The sequence below is a fragment of the Bombina bombina genome, chromosome 9, assembly GCF_027579735.1.
Source record: "Bombina bombina isolate aBomBom1 chromosome 9, aBomBom1.pri, whole genome shotgun sequence".
NCBI classification, from domain to species: Eukaryota; Metazoa; Chordata; class Amphibia; order Anura; family Bombinatoridae; genus Bombina; species Bombina bombina.
In genome coordinates this window covers 164,313,678-164,333,992 of record NC_069507.1, presented here as the reverse complement: position 1 = coordinate 164,333,992, position 20,315 = coordinate 164,313,678, and the positions used below count along the sequence as shown (strand labels likewise).

Sequence of the window (20,315 nt, the reverse complement as noted above, 5' to 3'; positions counted from 1 at the left end):
ATACCCATGAATTTTGTTTCTAATCAGAAATGTATCCAAACAATTTTTAAATGTATCCTTTGGTAATAAATTCCACAATTTTATTGCTCTTACAGTGAAAACACGTTTCCGTTGCAGGAGATTAAATCTCCGTTTCTTTCACAATTCAGGCAGAAAAATTTTAAACAACTTTTCAATTTGCTTCATATGTCAAATTTGCGTCAGTCTCTTGGTATCCTTTGCCGACGGAACAGCAATGCTCCACTGGGAGTTAGCTGAAGACATCTAGTGAGCCAATGACAAAAGACATATGTCTGTAGCCACCAATCACCAGCTAGCTCCTGGTATGATATGTACATATTCTTTTTTCAACAAAAGGTGTACCAAAAGAACAAAGTCAAGTTGAAAATAGAAGTTAATTTAAAGGGACATAAAACCCAATTTTTTTCTTTCATGGATTGAGATAGAACATAACATTTTAAACAACTTTCTAATTTACTTCTATTATCAAATTATCTTAGTTTTCTTTTTATCCTTTGTGGAAAAGCAGAAATGTAAGCTCAAGAGTGTGGACATGTCTGCAGCACTATATAGCAGCAGTTTTGCAACAATGTTATACATTAGCATGGGCACTAGATGGCAGCACTATTTCCTGTTGTGTAGTGCTTCAGGCATGTGCACGCTACCTACCTAGGTATCTCTTCAACAAAGAATAACATGAGAATGGAAAAAAAATTGATAATAGAAGTAAATTGGAAACTTTTTAAAAATTGTGTCCTCTATCTGAATCATGAAAGAAAATTTTGGGGTTTAATGTCCCTTTAAAAAGTGTCTTAAAATGATATGATCTGTCTGAACCATGCAGGTTTAATTTTGACTTTCCTATCCCTTTAAAGCCAATTAGGAAAAGAGTGCTTTTTAATATCTGAGAATTAGAAAATCCTAAATTTTCTGTGCTTAGTTGCATGAAAAAGGAAGAAAATAATTAATGAAAATATATTACAAAGTTGTTTTACTACACATAACTAAACATTTTATATGTTACGTGTTCCTTTAAGACCTCCGTGCAACAATTTAGATTGTTAAACAAACCCTGATGTAGAAGTAAGGGCTGAGAAGAAGAATTTGCCTCTTCTCATTTTAATTAGAATGTCTAATGTCTCATTAAAGTGTATGTAAATTTTCCTGTTTTTAACAATAAATATTCATGCATATTAACTGTATTAGTCAAAACGCATTGTTTTTTGCTCAAAAATTTCAAAATCAAACATTATATTTTAGTTTTAAACTTAGCTCTGTTTTCGCTTATAGCTCCTCCCATCCATTACTTCCCTGTTTTCTTCCTCATAACGTCTAGAGTGGTCCCACCCGCTCTATGACGTATTTGCAAAGCTTGTTCACGGTGTCTTCTTTTTGTGCGCATGTGTTTACCAGTCACTGACTGATTTGCGCATGCGTTATTCAACAACAGTGCTATCGCGATGAAGTCTCTCACTTGCCAAGCGCTATTTGTAAGAAATGGTATCGATCGTTACAATGTCTTTGAAATTACGGAGCCAAGATACTTACTTGCTTTTGTCACTGAATCCAGGAAGCTTGTGGTTGCGGCTTTTTGATGTGCATGCTTAAATCGTGAACGCGCGGCGCTTTGAAGTAAAAAACATGTTTGTTTACGCATGCGCATTAAGAAAGACGCATGCGCATAACAAAATAGTGACGTTTATATAAAGGGGCTGGACGCCACGGGGTATGAGAGATTATTAGTTGAAAAGAGTGTCAATCAAACTGATTAATGCGGTCCAAAATTGCGGGCGGAGGGAGAGAGGAAGACGATTACAATTGAATAAGTATATAGATCGATAAAATTCAATGTTTTTAAAAAAACGATGACTTAAACTTTACCTTATTTTTAGTGATAAAGCATTTCTGATTGTGTGATAGCATTGAGTTTACATCCACTTTAAATGGATGAACACCTCCAGTGCACAGGCCCAAAAGCGGTGATTATGATCCTTAAAGGAACATGAAACACAAATGATTTATTTCATGATTCTGATAGAACATACAATTTTAAACAACTTTCTAATTTACTTCTATTATCTAATTTGTTTGATTCTCCTGGTATCCTTTGTTGAAAATCATACCTAGGTAGGCTCAGGCCGGGGATGCTGATTGGTGGCTGCACATATACGCCTCATGTTATTGGCTCACCCATACGCATTGCTGTTTCTTCAACAAAGGATACCAAGAGAATAAAGCAATTTAGATGATAGAAGTAAATTGGAAAGCTGTTTAAAATTGTATTCTCTATCTGAATCGTGAAAAAAGGGTTACCTGTCCTTTTAAGGAGCTCATTTCCAAAATATAAAACTTGGATGAATATACTTACAGTATAGTGAGTTACTGTGAGACCTTAGCAGCCCCCCGCCCATTATACAAACACAAAAAACTCATTCCCCAAACCATCTGTTTTGATTAGAGCACTTTCTATTTGCTTAAACTTCCCTACTTGCAGAGCTCTATTTCCAGAATAAGCATTAGACAGCCAGTCTCTCCCTTAGCTACATAATAGACAGCTAAATGTGTTGGGTATTCTGTATATGCAAATCCAGAAGGGAGAAACACTTTACTGCGAAAAGGCAAACTATAGTATCTTATGCTAAGGTATGATGCCTACACGGGAGCCGACATCTAATAGACCAAGCTGCAAAAATGTGTTCACATTCTAGGAACTGAAGATTTATTTATTTTTAATGGTGTATGTGAAAAGAACAATATTTAACCCTTACATTACAGTAACACACCTCAGTGCTTTAACCCCTCCTGTGCAAATAATAATACGAGCGCAACCCGACGAGTGTAAAAACCTTACTTCTAGCGCAAATAACGCTCGAGCAGGAGCATTAATTAGGGCTCCACTTGTAATTTGGCCCATAATTGTATGCAAGCAATAGTATTATAATAAAATGCTTGTATGTCCCTTTTATTGGTTAATATCCCCTTAAAGAAAGGAAAATAATCTGAAAATAAATTATGGAAATAATCTACCAGCAGTTTTCATGGCTAATTGTTTTTCCATTATTTACTTATCAGCAACATCTCCAGAGCATGTTAATTAACTTCTAAATTTAACAACTTTAACAAATTTGCACTGAGCCATGTTCAACTTGGACATGTTTACTCAAGTTTTCATCCAACAACTCTGAAAGGAAATTAGACATAGCTGCTCACAGTGGCCAAGTAGAAAATTTACTTTTTCTCCTATCTTTAACATTTAGTTACTAGTAACTTCTCTCCCCAAACTAGTAAACTATAGTGATATTTTTCCACCCATGAGTTAGTGTGTAATGACCCCAACAGCTTGCATTATTTAACCTTTTAACTGCTCAGCCACCATCTTCACCCTGTTAAATTGCTTGGTAACACAAATTGCTAATCAGCCAATCACAAGGCAGCAACTCAACTCTAGATGTGAACAAAGCATCACAATGAGGAAGAAATGGGATTTAAGCGACTTTAAACGTGGCATGGTTTTTGGTGCCAGACGGGCTGGTCTGAGTATTTCAAAAACTGCTGATCTAGTGAGATTTTCACGCACAACCATATCTAGGGTTTACAGAGAATGGTCCGAAAAAGAGAAAATATCCAGTGAGCGGCAGTTGTGTGGACGAAAATGCCTTGTTGGTGTCAGAGGAGAATGGGCAGACTGGTTCGAGATGATAGATGCAGAATACCATCTCTGAACGCACAACACGTCGAACCTTGAAGCAGATGGGCTACAGCAGCAGAAGACCACACCGGGTGCCACTCCTGTCAGCTAAGAACAGGAAACTGAAGCTATAATTCGCACAGGCTCAAAAACGTTGCCTGGTCTGATAAGTCTCGATTTCAGCTGCAACATTCAGATGGTAGGGTCAGAATTTGGTGTAAACAACATGAAAGCATGGATCAACAGTTCAGGCTGGTGGTGTAACAGTGTGGGCGATATTTTCTTGGCACACTTTGGGCCCCTTAGTACCAATTGAGCATCGTTTAAACGCCACGGCCTACCTGAGTTTTGTTGCTGACCATGTCCATCCCTTTATGAATACAGTGTACCCTTCTTCTGATGGCTACTTCTACCAGGATAATGCACCATATCACAAAGCTCAAATCATCTCAAATTGGTTTCTTGAACATGACAATAATTTCACTGTACTCCAATTGCCTCCACAGTCACCAGATCTCAATCTAATAGAGCACCTTTGGGATGTGGTGGAAAGGGAGATTCGGATCATGGTTGTGCAGCCGACAAATCTGCAGAAACTGCGTGATGCTATCACGTCAATATGGACCAAAATGTCTGAGGAATGTGATTCCAACACCTTGATGAATCTCTGCCACGAAGAATTAAGGCAGTTCTGAAGGCAAAAGGGGGTCCAACCCGGTATTAGCAAGGTGTACCTAAAAAAGTGGTCAGTGAGTGTATATGTGTGTGATTTCATGAGAGCGATTACATATATATATATAGATAGATAGATAGATAGATAGATAGATAGATAGATAGATAGATATACATACTTATACATGTGAAATGGAAAGAAAATAAGCTTTCATATTCCATTTAGCTAGTTTCTAAATCATTCCATTCTGGTCTAATTGAAATACATTTTAATCAAGAAATCTCATAAATGTATTTTTATAGCAAGTCAGTCTACATACGCAATATTAAAAGATGGAGTATATAGAGATAGAGAGTTACACCCCAAATAAATCACAAAACGGATTCAAGGTGAGTACTCACGTTTCTGCGTTATTTTTATTTTTTTAATCACAGTGAAGACTTCCCAATAAAACAACAAACAACATAATAATTATCCTTTTTACTACTAATGATGAACACATCTGTCATTAGTCATCTTACTGGCAAATGATGTTGAAGGTTATCCCATACAGACCACAACTAATTAGGGTTGAAAAGAAGTGTAAAATAGTATGCTGCTTTATTATGGTAGATGCGGTCATTTAACTGGATACCATACCAATTCTACATTTAAAAAAGTTATTTAATGTACAGAATTGATAAACAAAAATAAATAAAAATGAAATAATGCTAATATGGGCAAAGCACTACATTTTAAAATGAGATAAAATTACAAAAGTAAAGGTCTAATGTATTATTATTAATACACTATTGCTTGTATATAACTAAATTTTAACCCTTGCACTACTAAGGCCTAGCTGAACACATCTGGTGAGCCAACACAAGGCATATGTGCGTAGCCATCAATCATCAGCTAGATTCCTATAGGGAATTGCTGCTCCTGAGCAGACGGTCAGTCTTCCTATTTTTTAAATACAAATACACAATGTTTGTAAGGTGTTGCTAAACCAAACATTGTGGATTTTTATTTAAAAATAGTTAGACTGATCATCTTCCATTGGCCATAGCAGAACACTATTTTGCTGTGAGGTGATCTTAGCCAATAGTGTGCTAGCTATCCGTCATGGCGCCAGCTGGCCCGCATGGCTATTGGTTAAGAGATGGAAACATCACTTCACAGCAAAATAGCGTTCTGCCGTGGGCTGCCTGAGCTCAGTGCGGCAAATGCCTCAGACAAATAAATCAACTTTCAGCATGAAGTTTTTTATACTTAATGACTGTGAAAGTCCCCTTTATTTGTTGTACTGGTAAATGCTAGCGTTTCACGAACGCTAAGATTTACCATCACTTTAACTTTCAACCTCTCTAGGGACCATAAGACAGTGAACCTTTTTCCCCAGGTATTTTAGAGCAAAAACAAGCAAAATATATAATGATGGTACATTGTAAGGAAACACAACAGGCCGTTTTGTGCTCTATGCATTTGCAGCTTCTGCCCATTGCTTTCTGGCTTTGTTTCCTGCTGCTTTTGCCTATAGTTTCTTGCTTACAATGTCCATCTGGCCATTATCATACTGGTTAGCTAAGAAGTTATACCAACCTTAGACCTCAGATCAGGCCCCTGGCCCTGCATCCTCTATGTCAACCTTATACCAACCTTAGACTCAAATCAGGCCCCTGGCCCTGCATCCTCTCTGTCAACCTTATACCAACCTTAGACCTCAGATCAGGCCCCTGGCCCTGCATCCTCTATGTCAACCTTATACCAACCTTAGACCTCAGATCAGGCCCCTGGCCCTGCATCCTCTATGTCAACCTTATACCAACCTTAGAACTCAAATCAGGCCCCTGGCCCTGCATCCTCTCTGTCAACCTTATACCAACCTTAGACCTCAGATCAGGCCCCTGGCCCTGCATCCTCTCTGTCAACCTTATACCAACCTTAGACTCAAATCAGGCCCCTGGCCCTGCATCCTCTCTGTCAACCTTATACCAACCTTAGACTCAAAGCAGGCCCCTGGCCCTGCATCCTCTATGTCAACCTTATACCAACCTTAGACTCAAAGCAGGCCCCTGGCCCTGCATCCTCTATGTCAACCTTATACCAACCTTAGACTCAAATCAGGCCCCTGGCCCTGCATCCTCTCTGTCAACCTTATACCAACCTTAGACCTCAGATCAGGCCCCTGGCCCTGCATCCTCTCTGTCAACCTTATACCAACCTTAGACTCAAAGCAGGCCCCTGGCCCTGCATCCTCTATGACAACCTTATACTCAAATCAGGCCCCTGGCCGTGCATCCTCTCTGTCAACCTTATACCAACCTTAGACTCAAATCAGGCCCCAGGCCCTGCATCCTCTATGTCAACCTTATACCAACCTTAGACCACAGATCAGGCCCCAGGCCCTGCATCCTCTATGTCAACCTTATACCAACCTTAGACCTCAGATCAGGCCCCTGGCCCTGCATCCTCTATGACAACCTTATACTCAAATCAGGCCCCTGGCCCTGCATCCTCTCTGTCAACCTTATACCAACCTTAGACTCAAAGCAGGCCCCTGGCCCTGCATCCTCTATGTCAACCTTATACCAACCTTAGACTCAAAGCAGGCCCCTGGCCCTGCATCCTCTATGTCAACCTTATACCAACCTTAGACTCAAATCAGGCCCCTGGCCCTGCATCCTCTATGTCAACCTTATACCAACCTTAGACTCAAAGCAGGCCCCTGGCCCTGCATCCTCTCTGTCAACCTTATACCAACCTTAGACCTCAGATCAGGCCCCTGGCCCTGCATCCTCTCTGTCAACCTTATACCAACCTTAGACTCAAAGCACGCCCCTGGCCGTGCATCCTCTCTGTCAACCTTATACCAACCTTAGACCTCAGATCAGGCCCCAGGCCCTGCATCCTCTATGTCAACCTTATACCAACCTTAGACCACAGATCAGGCCCCAGGACCTGCATCCTCTATGTCAACCTTATACCAACCTTAGACCTCAGATCAGGCCCCTGGCCCTGCATCCTCTATGACAACCTTATACTCAAATCAGGCCCCTGGCCCTGCATCCTCTCTGTCAACCTTATACCAACCTTAGACCTCAGATCAGGCCCCTGGCCCTGCATCCTCTCTGTCAACCTTATACCAACCTTAGACTCAAAGCACGCCCCTGGCCCTGCATCCTCTCTGTCAACCTTATACCAACCTTAGACTCAAATCAGGCCCCTGGCCCTGCATCCTCTATGTCAACCTTATACCAACCTTAGACTCAAATCAGGCCCCTGGCCCTGCATCCTCTATGTCAACCTTATAACAACCTTAGACCTCAGATCAGGCCCCAGGCCCTACATCCTCTATGTCAACCTTATACCAACCTTAGACCACAGATCAGGCCCCTGGCCCTGCATCCTCTATGACAACCTTATACTCAAATCAGGCCCCTGGCCCTGCATCCTCTCTGTCAACCTTATACCAACCTTAGACCTCAGATCAGGCCCCTGGCCCTGCATCCTCTCTGTCAACCTTATACCAACCTTAGACCTCAGATCAGGCCCCTGGCCCTGCATCCTCTATGTCAACCTTATTCCAACCTTAGACCTCAGATCAGTCCCCTGGCCCTGCATCCGCTCTGCCAACCTTATACCAACCTTAAACCTCAGATCAGGCCCCTAGCCCTGCATCCTCTATGTCAACCTTAGACCAACCTTAGACCTCAAATCAGGCCCCTGGTTCTGCATCCCCTAGGCCAACCTTATACCGCATATCAGGCCCCTGGCCCTGCATCCTCTCTGTCAACCTTATACCAACTTTAGACCTCAGATCAGGCCCCTGGCCCTGCATCCTCTCTGTCAACCTTATACCAACCTTAGACTCAAATCAGGCCCCTGGCCCTGCATCCTCTATGTCAACCTTATACCAACCTTAGACTCAAATCAGGCCCCTGGCCCTGCATCCTCTATGTCAACCTTATACCAACCTTAGACCTCAGATCAGGCCCCAGGCCCTGCATCCTCTATGTCAACCTTATACCAACCTTAGACCACAGATCAGGCCCCAGGCCCTGCATCCTCTATGTCAACCTTATACCAACCTTAGACCTCAAATCAGGCCCCTGGTTCTGCATCCCCTAGGCCAACCTTATACCGCATATCAGGCCCCTCTGTCAACCTTATACCAACCTTAGACTCAAATCAGGCCCCTGGCCCTGCATCCTCTATGTCAACCTTATACCAACCTTAGACTCAAATCAGGCCCCTGGCCCTGCATCCTCTATGTCAACCTTAGACCAACCTTAGACCTCAAATCAGGCCCCTGGTTCTGCATCCCCTAGGCCAACCTTATACCGCATATCAGGCCCCTGGCCCTGCATCCTCTCTGTCAACCTTATACCAACTTTAGACCTCAGATCAGGCCCCTGGCCCTGCATCCTCTCTGTCAACCTTATACCAACCTTAGACTCAAATCAGGCCCCTGGCCCTGCATCCTCTATGTCAACCTTATACCAACCTTAGACTCAAATCAGGCCCCTGGCCCTGCATCCTCTATGTCAACCTTATAACAACCTTAGACCTCAGATCAGGCCCCAGGCCCTGCATCCTCTATGTCAACCTTATACCAACCTTAGACCACAGATCAGGCCCCAGGCCCTGCATCCTCTATGTCAACCTTATACCAACCTTAGACCTCAGATCAGGCCCCTGGCCCTGCATCCTCTATGACAACCTTATACTCAAATCAGGCCCCTGGCCCTGCATCCTCTCTGTCAACCTTATACCAACTTTAGACCTCAGATCAGGCCCCTGGCCCTGCATCCTCTCTGTCAACCTTATACCAACCTTAGACTCAAAGCACGCCCCTGGCCCTGCATCCTCTCTGTCAACCTTATACCAACCTTAGACTCAAATCAGGCCCCTGGCCCTGCATCCTCTATGTCAACCTTATACCAACCTTAGACTCAAAGCACGCCCCTGGCCCTGCATCCTCTCTGTCAACCTTATACCAACCTTAGACTCAAATCAGGCCCCTGGCCCTGCATCCTCTCTGTCAACCTTATACCAACCTTAGACCTCAGATCAGGCCCCTGGCCCTGCATCCTCTCTGTCAACCTTATACCAACCTTAGACCTCAGATCAGGCCCCTGGCCCTGCATCCTCTATGTCAACCTTATTCCAACCTTAGACCTCAGATCAGTCCCCTGGCCCTGCATCCGCTCTGCCAACCTTATACCAACCTTAAACCTCAGATCAGGCCCCTAGCCCTGCATCCTCTATGTCAACCTTAGACCAACCTTAGACCTCAAATCAGGCCCCTGGTTCTGCATCCCCTAGGCCAAACTTATACCGCATATCAGGCCCCTGGCCCTGCATCCTCTCTGTCAACCTTATACCAACTTTAGACCTCAGATCAGGCCCCTGGCCCTGCATCCTCTCTGTCAACCTTATACCAACCTTAGACTCAAATCAGGCCCCTGGCCCTGCATCCTCTATGTCAACCTTATACCAACCTTAGACTCAAATCAGGCCCCTGGCCCTGCATCCTCTATGTCAACCTTATAACAACCTTAGACCTCAGATCAGGCCCCAGGCCCTGCATCCTCTATGTCAACCTTATACCAACCTTAGACCACAGATCAGGCCCCAGGCCCTGCATCCTCTATGTCAACCTTATACCAACCTTAGACCTCAAATCAGGCCCCTGGTTCTGCATCCCCTAGGCCAACCTTATACCGCATATCAGGCCCCTCTGTCAACCTTATACCAACCTTAGACTCAAATCAGGCCCCTGGCCCTGCATCCTCTATGTCAACCTTATACCAACCTTAGACTCAAATCAGGCCCCTGGCCCTGCATCCTCTATGTCAACCTTAGACCAACCTTAGACCTCAAATCAGGCCCCTGGTTCTGCATCCCCTAGGCCAACCTTATACCGCAAATCAGGCCCCTGGCCCTGCATCCTCTCTGTCAACCTTATACCAACTTTAGACCTCAGATCAGGCCCCTGGCCCTGCATCCTCTCTGTCAACCTTATACCAACCTTAGACTCAAATCAGGCCCCTGGCCCTGCATCCTCTATGTCAACCTTATACCAACCTTAGACTCAAATCAGGCCCCTGGCCCTGCATCCTCTATGTCAACCTTATAACAACCTTAGACCTCAGATCAGGCCCCAGGCCCTGCATCCTCTATGTCAACCTTATACCAACCTTAGACCACAGATCAGGCCCCAGGCCCTGCATCCTCTATGTCAACCTTATACCAACCTTAGACCACAGATCAGGCCCCTGGCCCTGCATCCTCTATGACAACCTTATACTCAAATCAGGCCCCTGGCCCTGCATCCTCTCTGTCAACCTTATACCAACTTTAGACCTCAGATCAGGCCCCTGGCCCTGCATCCTCTCTGTCAACCTTATACCAACCTTAGACTCAAAGCACGCCCCTGGCCCTGCATCCTCTCTGTCAACCTTATACCAACCTTAGACTCAAATCAGGCCCCTGGCCCTGCATCCTCTATGTCAACCTTATACCAACCTTAGACTCAAATCAGGCCCCTGGCCCTGCATCCTCTCTGTCAACCTTATACCAACCTTAGACTCAAATCAGGCCCCTGGCCCTGCATCCTCTATGTCAACCTTATACCAACCTTAGACTCAAATCAGGCCCCTGGCCCTGCATCCTCTCTGTCAACCTTATACCAACCTTAGACTCAAAGCACGCCCCTGGCCCTGCATCCTCTCTGTCAACCTTATACCAACCTTAGACTCAAATCAGGCCCCTGGCCCTGCATCCTCTATGTCAACCTTATTCCAACCTTAGACCTCAGATCAGTCCCCTGGCCCTGCATCCGCTCTGCCAACCTTATACCAACCTTAAACCTCAGATCAGGCCCCTAGCCCTGCATCCTCTATGTCAAACTTAGACCAACCTTAGACCTCAAATCAGGCCCCTGGTTCTGCATCCCCTAGGCCAACCTTATACCGCATATCAGGCCCCTGGCCCTGCATCCTCTCTGTTAACCTTATACCAACTTTAGACCTCAGATCAGTCCCCCTGGCTCTGCATCCACTCTGTCAACTTTATAACAAGGTGCTACAGCCCCATTAGACCCCAAGGAGCTCCTGTCTTTCTTTCAATCATTTACCAACATCACATATGAGACCAGAACCATGGCCCTGAAGCCTGTCAGCCTTATGCTCACATCACACCCCATCTGTACGAGCCCCCTTTATGTTCCCCCCATCACAGCTGCACACTGGGGGGGGGGGGCATATAAAGAAATAAATATATTTTAACCAAAAAAAGACCATTTAATACAGTAGATATAATACAGACTATTATATAGTATGCAATTATTCAAATGAAATAAGAATATGTATTGCACAGGTATTATGCAATGTGTGTGTGCATGAGCTAATGAATATATTATAAAGTTAATCTGTATGATAAAATTTGCAAGTGCCAAAAATAAACGCTTAGTTCTCTAAGCTCTCTAGACTAGCTCCTGGAAGTATTCCATCCTGTTTTAATGCACTACTTAGAATGCCTATAAACATAATAAAACATCATTATTAACTCGTTACAATTACATTTAAAAATGTTATTTTTATTTCATAATTCAGAAAGAACATTTTAAACAACTTTACAATGTCTTTGTTTTCTTCTTATCCTTTGTCGAAAAGCAGGGAAGTAAGCTCAGGAGTGTGCAGGTGTCTGCCGCACTATATGGCAGCAGCTATGCAACAATGTTATACATTAGCAAGAGCAATAGATAACAGCGCTACAGACATGTGCACGGTACCTACCTAGGTATCTCTTCAACAATGAACAACATGAGTACAAAGCAAATTTGATAATACAAATTGTATTCACTATCTAAATGATGAAAGAAAAATGTAGTCATGTCCCTTTAAAGGGAGACTCAAGTCAAAATTAAACAAGAATTCACAGAATAAGCGTGTATGCATTTGTGATTGGCTGATGGCTGTCACATGGTACATGTATGCATTTGCTAGACAGATTCCAATACAGGAAGTCCAATTATTAGAAAACAAAATAAAACTAATCACATGATTTCAAAATCTGGCTTAACAGATTCTGAGGAATGGCAGCTTTCATCTTTGAAAACAGGCACATTGCACAAACCTATGACCCAGTCATCCAGCCTTCAAAGTAGTTTTATCTGGGGACCTACTGACCCCTGCTACAACATCCAGCATTCACATGTATGCTGGGTTTACAGTGTTGCATGAAAATGTATTTTTGGCCATTCTTGTCTGCCGACTCAAATTTAATGCAATGGTATTTAATGTAAGTCAAGGTGTTATTTTTATATAATAGTATCAGTGACTTATTAGGAATACGCAAGTATATTTAGAACACAGTGATTTTTTAAATACTGTTTATAAAAGTCATATTCTGTGAATTTAGCAAAATGCATCATAATATTCACTACAGCTTGGTTTAGCAGGTATCACATATAGTGCCAACTGTCTAAATATGCTAATAAAGTACTTTCTGTTATCTGCATCAGTTTTCAATTAAAGTAAATAAAAAAACATGAATCACACAAATGTTTATATTAAAGGGACACTCAATCAAAATTAAACTTTCATTATTCAGACAGAACATGCCATCTTAAACAACTTTCCAATTTACTTCCATTAACAAAATGTGCACAGTCTTTTTATATTTAAACTTTTTGAGTCACCACCTCCTACTGAGCATGTGCAAGAATAAGTGTGTATGCATTTGTGAATGGCTGATGGCTGTCACATGGTACGTGTATGCATTTGTGAATGGCTGATCGCTGTCACATGGTACAGGGGGAGTGGAAAAAGACATAACTTTTAAAATTGTCAGAAAAAAAAATCTACTACTCATTTGAAGTTCAGACTAAGTGCTATTGCACTGTCTTGTTATCTTGCATTTGTTGATTATGCAAATCTACTGTGCTGGATGTTCCTTTAAAAGGGACATGAAACCCAAAATTTCTCTTTCATGATTCAGACAGAAAGTGTAATTTTAATCGTTCTATTTTACTTCTTATATCATTTTTAATTTGTTCTCTTTGTATCTATGATATGACATAAACTTAGGAGTGTGTATGTGTCTGGAACACTATATGGCAGCACTATTTCCTGTCATGTAGTGCTCCAGGCATCTACCTAGGTATCTCTTTTACAAAGAATATCATGAGAACAAAGCAAATTTGATAGTAGAAGTAAATTGGAATCTATTTTTTTTTTTTTAAATTGCATGCTCTGTCTGAATCACAAAATAATTGTTTGGGTTTCATCTCTCTTTAATCATTCTTCATGTGAAAAAGGGGCTTTCTGTAACTTTGAAAGTGAATGGGTTAACAGATATTATTGCAGGTCTTAAAGGGACACTGAACCCACATTTTTTCTTTCGTGATTCAGATAGAGCATGAAATTTTAAGCAACTTTCTAATTTACTCCTATTATCAAATTGTCTTTATTCTCTTGGTATCTTTATTTGAAATGCAAGAATGTAAGTTTAGATGCCGGCCCATTTTTGGTGAAAAACCTAGGTTGTCCTTGCTGAATGGTGGATAAATTCATCCACCAATCAAAAACTGCTGTCCAGAGGTCTGAACCAAGAAAAAAGCTTAGACGCCTTCTTTTTCAAATAAAGATAGCAAGAGAACGAAGAAAAATTGATAATAGGAGTAAATTAGAAAGTTGCTTAAAATTGCCTGCTCTATCTGAATCAATAAAGAAAAAAATTGGGTTCAGTGTCCCTTTAAGGTAGTTGTGTCAAGTAATTCCAAGTATAATTAGACTTGTCATCATCACTAATTATGTGACTATGCAAAACCCTGTCATAACACACAGAGCTTATTCACAGTACAGATTCAGTCATTTACTAGTGGATAGGCATTTATAGCACTGTGCAACAGAAGTGAAGGAGTTAAACTAAAAACGAATAGCAGCAGACACAGAACAGAGCCCTGTTTTACCCTGCAGGGACAGCAGAACATTTATCACCAAACAGCAGGGAATGTCTCAAAGACCATAAAAGATCCCAAGCATTGTATAAACAAGAGTCTCTCCTGTATTTCTGGGTACCAACAACAAGGCTTTTAGAATGCAAGATTCATCTAACTACTAACTTGCTGGATTATATATATGTAGATATACAGTTAACCCTTTAAGCTATCTAAAATATGTCATTTGTGCCCCCCTAAAAATTCTGACAGGCCTCTAAAACCTGATATTAATTTATTTGCCCCTTGCCTACAGGTATAAGCTGTATAAAATAGAATCTCACATACATTCTAGGGTTAAACAAATTCCAGAAAAGCAAGGGTCCCAAAATAGTTTTTTTGCAACAAAACATTATACTACATATATTTATGAGTATGCAACTTCCTTAGCTATTATTATGTTATTACATTTATTTACCTGTTTCTTTAACTTTCTGGAACTTAGGGTCGTGTATATATAATCTATACATTCAGGAACATCTCATATATTCCTTTAACCTCCTAATTTATTGAATCAAGAAATATAGATCCAGCAACCCGTGACTACTACAAAACATTTGCAAGCCTACTCCTTATTTAATTTGGCTCTAAAGTTTATCAACCCCTGACATACATAACCCATTATATTCTCTATACTGAAAAAACATATGTACGTAAATCTGTATACTTAACATATGAAGATATGCAGCAGGAAGCTATATCACAACATAAAATATGGAATTATTTATTTTGTGTGATATATATATATATATATATATATATATATATATATATATATATATATATATATATATATATATATATATATATTGTCCCAGTACCCCATACCACATTATGTCTTGTACGTTTTACTAGCTGTGTCCAGTGTTTCTGTTCAGTGTTTATATGTTGCTGCTGTTACTACGAGTGAGTGACTGTAACTCAAATTACTTCTGATCCCCAAGCACATACAATAAAAATAAATTCTCACTTTTCAGGGTCCAGTTCCAAAAGCATCGATAATCCTGTAATGCTTAGGAGAGTTTCCGTACCCAGACCCCGCCAGAGAGCAGTGTATCCCCAAGGAGCTTGCACTTTTCCAAGTTAGCCGTGGTGAGGGCTCTCATTGTCAGCCCGCAGTCAGACAGCTGTCCCAGATCACATCCACACTGAGCCGTAACGGACAACCCCCTTACTCCTCCCCATAGGCAGAAGTGCAGACACACCCGCTCCTGGGAAGCAGCTCTCCAATGGGGCTCAAAGGAGGGACTTACAGTCCAGGGGCCCTGGCAGGGGGTGTGTGAGAGCCGATATATGTCTGAATACTACACCAAGAATAAAACTGTTATTGCGCTTCAAAAACTAATATATCACTGATTCTATGTGGTCCAGTAAGGGGAAAATTAGATTATATATGAAATGTAAAACCAAAAAAGATATAAATTTAATGTTTTTTTAAACTAAAACAAATGTTAACATTAGTAGAAAATTCTGAGTGAAAATAAATTTGGTTAAAGTAACAAGAACACATTTTAGTATGAGGGTTATCATTCAATGTTACAAAAATATCTTAATTATGAAAATAATGGGGGAAAAATATTCTGATACCATGATTGTGAAGCTAAAATGTATTAAGAGAAAAATGTTTAATTCTGCTGACCTCACAACAATTTTAGAGCATATTTGCCTCACATATTTCTGACAACAATGCATTAATTTGTAGTAATAGTGTTCTCCCCAGAGCCTATTTAATGGGCACACCACCCAGATAAAGCTTAAAGGGACAGTAAAGTCATAATTAGACATTCATGATTTAAACAGAGAATACAATTTTAAACAACTTCCCAATGTACTTCTATTATTTAATTTGCTTCCTTCTCTTGTTATCCTTTTCTGAAAGATTTATCCAGGTAAGCTCAGGAGCAGCAAAGAACCTAGGTTCTAGCTGCTGATTAGTAGCTGCATATATATATATATATATATACTGATTGTCATTGGCTCACACATGTGTTCAGTTAGAAAACAGTAGTGCATTGCTGCTCCTTCAACAGATGATACCAAGAAAATTAAGCAAATTTGATAATAGAAATAAACTGGAACGTTGTCCTAAATCATGAAAGAAAATATTTGGTTTCATGTCCCTTTAAAGGGACAGTCAACTCCAAAATGTTTATTGTTTAAAAAGATAATCTCTTTATTACCCATGCCCTAGTTATGCATAGCCCACATGGTTATATTAATATACTTTTAACCTCTGTGATTACATTGTCTCTTAGCCTCTTTTGACAGCTCCCTGATCACATGACATTTTCTTTATTATCTAATGACTAGCATTTTTGCCAATTACTGCAGTGTCATCCACAACCCAAGGCTGTGAGCACAATGTTATCTATATGGCTCACATGAACTAGCAAGTTTCTTGTTGTGCAAAGATTATAAAAAAGCATGTGATAAGAGGCTGTCTGTAGTGGCTTAGAAACAGGCAGAAATTTAGAGGTTTAAAGTGAAAGTCAATCCTAGCGTTTTACAAAGTATACGATGCTTCATGTAGAAAGCTCCTTTATTTGTTTCAATCGATCGCCGTTCTTAGCTGCTACGGCAGCCCATGGCTAAAAAAAATGTTTGCTAATAGGTGACGTTTTCACCTCTTAGCCAATAGTCGTGCGGTAAATCCGGCTTGGCGCCCATGGGAACCGGATTTACTGCACGGCTATTGGCTAAGAGGTAAAAACGTCACCTCTTAGCAAAAAAATGTTTTAGCCGTGAGCTGCCGTAGCAGCTAAGAATGGCGATCGATTGAAACAAATAAAGGAGCTTTCTACATGAAGTATCTTATACTATATTAAAGTCCCCTTTATTTGTTTCAATAGTCAATCCTAGCATTTGCAAACCGCTAGTATTGACTTTCACTTTAAATGTTATAAAGTAAATTAATATGACAATGTTGGTTTCGCAAAGCTGGGGAACGGGTAGTAAAGGCCTTATCTATCTATTTAAACAATAACAATTTTGGTGTTGACCGTCCATTTAAGCCAATATTACACTAAAATTAGAGTTATTTTTTAATGTTTGTTGCCCAAATTATTGATAAATTTATTTATGCTGTTATGCAATTAATTTGTGCTTTAATTAGCTTAAAGGGACAGTCTAGGCCAAAATAAACTTTCATGATTCAGATAGAGCATGTAATTTTAAACAATTTTCCAATTTACTGCTATCACCAATTTTGCTTTGTTCTCTTGGTATTCTTAGTTGAAAGCTTAACTTAGGAGGTTCATATGCTAATTTCTTAGACCTTGAAGCCCACCTCTTTCAGATTGCATTTTAACAGTTTTTCACCACTAGAGGGTGTTAGTTCACGTATTTCATATAGATAACACTGTGCTCGTGCACGTGAAGTTATCTGTGAGCAGGCACTGATTGGCTAGACTGCAAGTCTGTCAAAAGAACTGAAAAAAGGGGCAGTTTGCAGAGGCTTAGATACAAGATAATCACAGAGGTTAAAATTATATTATTATAACTGTGTTGGTTATGCAAAACTGGGGAATGGGCAATAAAGGGATTATCTATCTTTTAAAACAATAAAAATTCTGGTGTAGACTGTCCCTTTAAAGTGAAAGTAAATTTTTCCACATTGCCACATATCATTATAATCTATAGCACTAATATAACATTTTCTCTTTGCTTGTTTTTTATTTTCTTCAATCTAATAGTTTATATTTTTATATTTTATTTCCCTGCCATTCTGTCCGTTGCTCCTCCCACCCTCCTCTTCCTGTATTTTGTATTCATTACGTATAGAGCGGTCACACCCGCTCTATACGTCGGCTAAAAGCTTGTTCACGATATATGCATCTATTGTGCATGCGCTAATCGGAATGATTTTGTTTTAAATATTATTCATATGTGAAAATGAGGGCAGTATAAATATTTAAAATATAGAGCACTGATTTAAAATATTATATTAATAACTTACTATCGGTTATTTCTTTTGAACTCGGAGCAGCCCTCTAAGACGCTGAGAATCTTGGCAAGAAATGATCATCAAGTATGCGCATGCACGAATTGTGAACGCGCGACAGGCATAACCTTGTTTATATTGCACTCGGCGCATGAGCATTGGCTGCGAGCAGGCTGTGACGTAGCTTTCTGGCAGATCGGCCAGAAAGTCAATCGGTCTATTGAAAAAACGTGACCAGGAAGTAAATTGACGCATCACCAACGGGCTGAATAGAAGATTAAAAAAATATCCATTTAAATGCGGCGAAAACGGTATTTATGTAATGCAAAAAAAAAAAGTCATGAATGAAAGTGTTATTGTTTTGTCAGTAATTATGTAAATCTGCAGAGTAGAAGCACTAAGTTTACTTTTACTTTAAGTAACATTTATAAATAATAGAAAATGTTATAATATTATTACTATTATCGTTTATTTGTAGAGTGCCAACAGATTCCGCAGCGCTAATATTGCAAAGTATTGCACCTCCCCCACGCAACTACTTCATAAAGCTGGCAAAAAAAATTTTGGAAAATTAATAAATAATCAACATTAATAAACATTAATAAATACAAATCAAGAGTGGGAAGACACCATGCCAAACAAACTACTTCTCAAAAGTTAAAGGGACACTGAACCCAAATTTTTTCTTTCGTGATTCAGATAGAGCATGACATTTTAAGCAACTTTCTTATTTACTCCTATTATCAAATGTTCTTCATTCTCTTGGTATCTTTATTTGAAATGCAAGAATGTAAGTTTAGATGCCAGCCCATTTTTGGTGAACAACCTGGGTTGTCCTTGCTGATTGGTGGATAAATTCATCCACCAATAAAAAAGTGCTGTCCAGAGTACTGAACCTAAAAAAAGCTTAGATGTCTTCTTTTTCAAATAAAGATACCAAGAGAACGAAGAAAAAATTGTTAATAGGAGTAAATTAGAAAGTTGCTTAAAATTGCATGCTCTATCTGAATCACTAAAGAAAACAATTGGGTTCAGTGTCCCTTTAAAAAAAAGTTAAAAAAAAAAAAAAGGCAGAGGCCTAGTTTGTATTTAGGCCAACATATGCCCCTACATCCAATTACCCACAATCCAACACTTTTTGTGTCAATAAGTCATACTATTAACATATATTAATATAAATCAAAGGTAAACATGGATGGTGAATTATACTAGATAAATCAATAATCAATGCTATATATTGATTTTAGTATTTTAATGAATATTAGATGCAGGCTTGTGATTATATATGACTTCATGCAATGTTATTTAAAGGGACATTCAAGTGAAAAATAATAAGTCAGATTTTCTTAGAAAACTTTATTTTTAACAAATTTTATTTCAACACGTATTCCGCTCTGTCCTCCTGGAACACCCCATTTTTTTTCCAAGGTGAAGATACTGCCAGTGATTGGAGTTTACGCATGTATGCCTGTTCCTATTGACTCACCAGCTGAATACTCATCTGGAGTGGCACAGGAACACAACTTTGTCTAAATGTTTAACCCTTTAACAGGAATTAAATGAATAAATTAATTTGTTTAAAAATAAAAAGTTATACGCCAATAGATACATTTATTTTTTACAATAGCAGGTCCCTTTAATTGTGTGCTTACGCAGATGTCTAAATAACCTCTTCAATAATTAAAACCATAAAACATGCCACAACATTTGGTTCACCTTTTGGTGAACCTGCCGATTGCAAATAAAAATGAAAATATAACTTTATTTCCGTGCTTTAAGTAATCTTGTCCTTCAAGATATTAAAAAGAAAACCTTCCATAAAAAATATTATAAGCAATTCTTAGCTGTTGAACTATTAGCTGCAATATTTGAAATATTTTCATTTTCTTTAAAAAGCTCTGAGGCCAACACTTAAGAATAGGCTTACCATCATTTTTGGAGGTGAAACTGGGACCAGCTGGTGCGGTGCCAGTGGGGGTTGTGGTCAGGGGCATGGTCAAGGGGGCGTGGCGATTTCAGGTCCTTTTAA

General features: G+C 40.0%; 1 protein-coding gene across 1 annotated transcript in view; it reads right to left on the bottom strand.

The window, feature by feature from the left end:
* The window catches only part of LZTS2 (leucine zipper tumor suppressor 2), a 378,469-nt gene extending 363,004 nt beyond the window's left edge, over positions 1 to 15,465 (bottom strand). Inside the window, exon 1 of the mRNA XM_053692473.1 lies at positions 15,317 to 15,465. The gene's annotated coding sequence lies outside the window, so the exon portion shown is untranslated. The remainder of the gene's footprint in view (positions 1 to 15,316) is intronic.
* Positions 15,466 to 20,315: the final 4,850 nt, after the last annotated feature.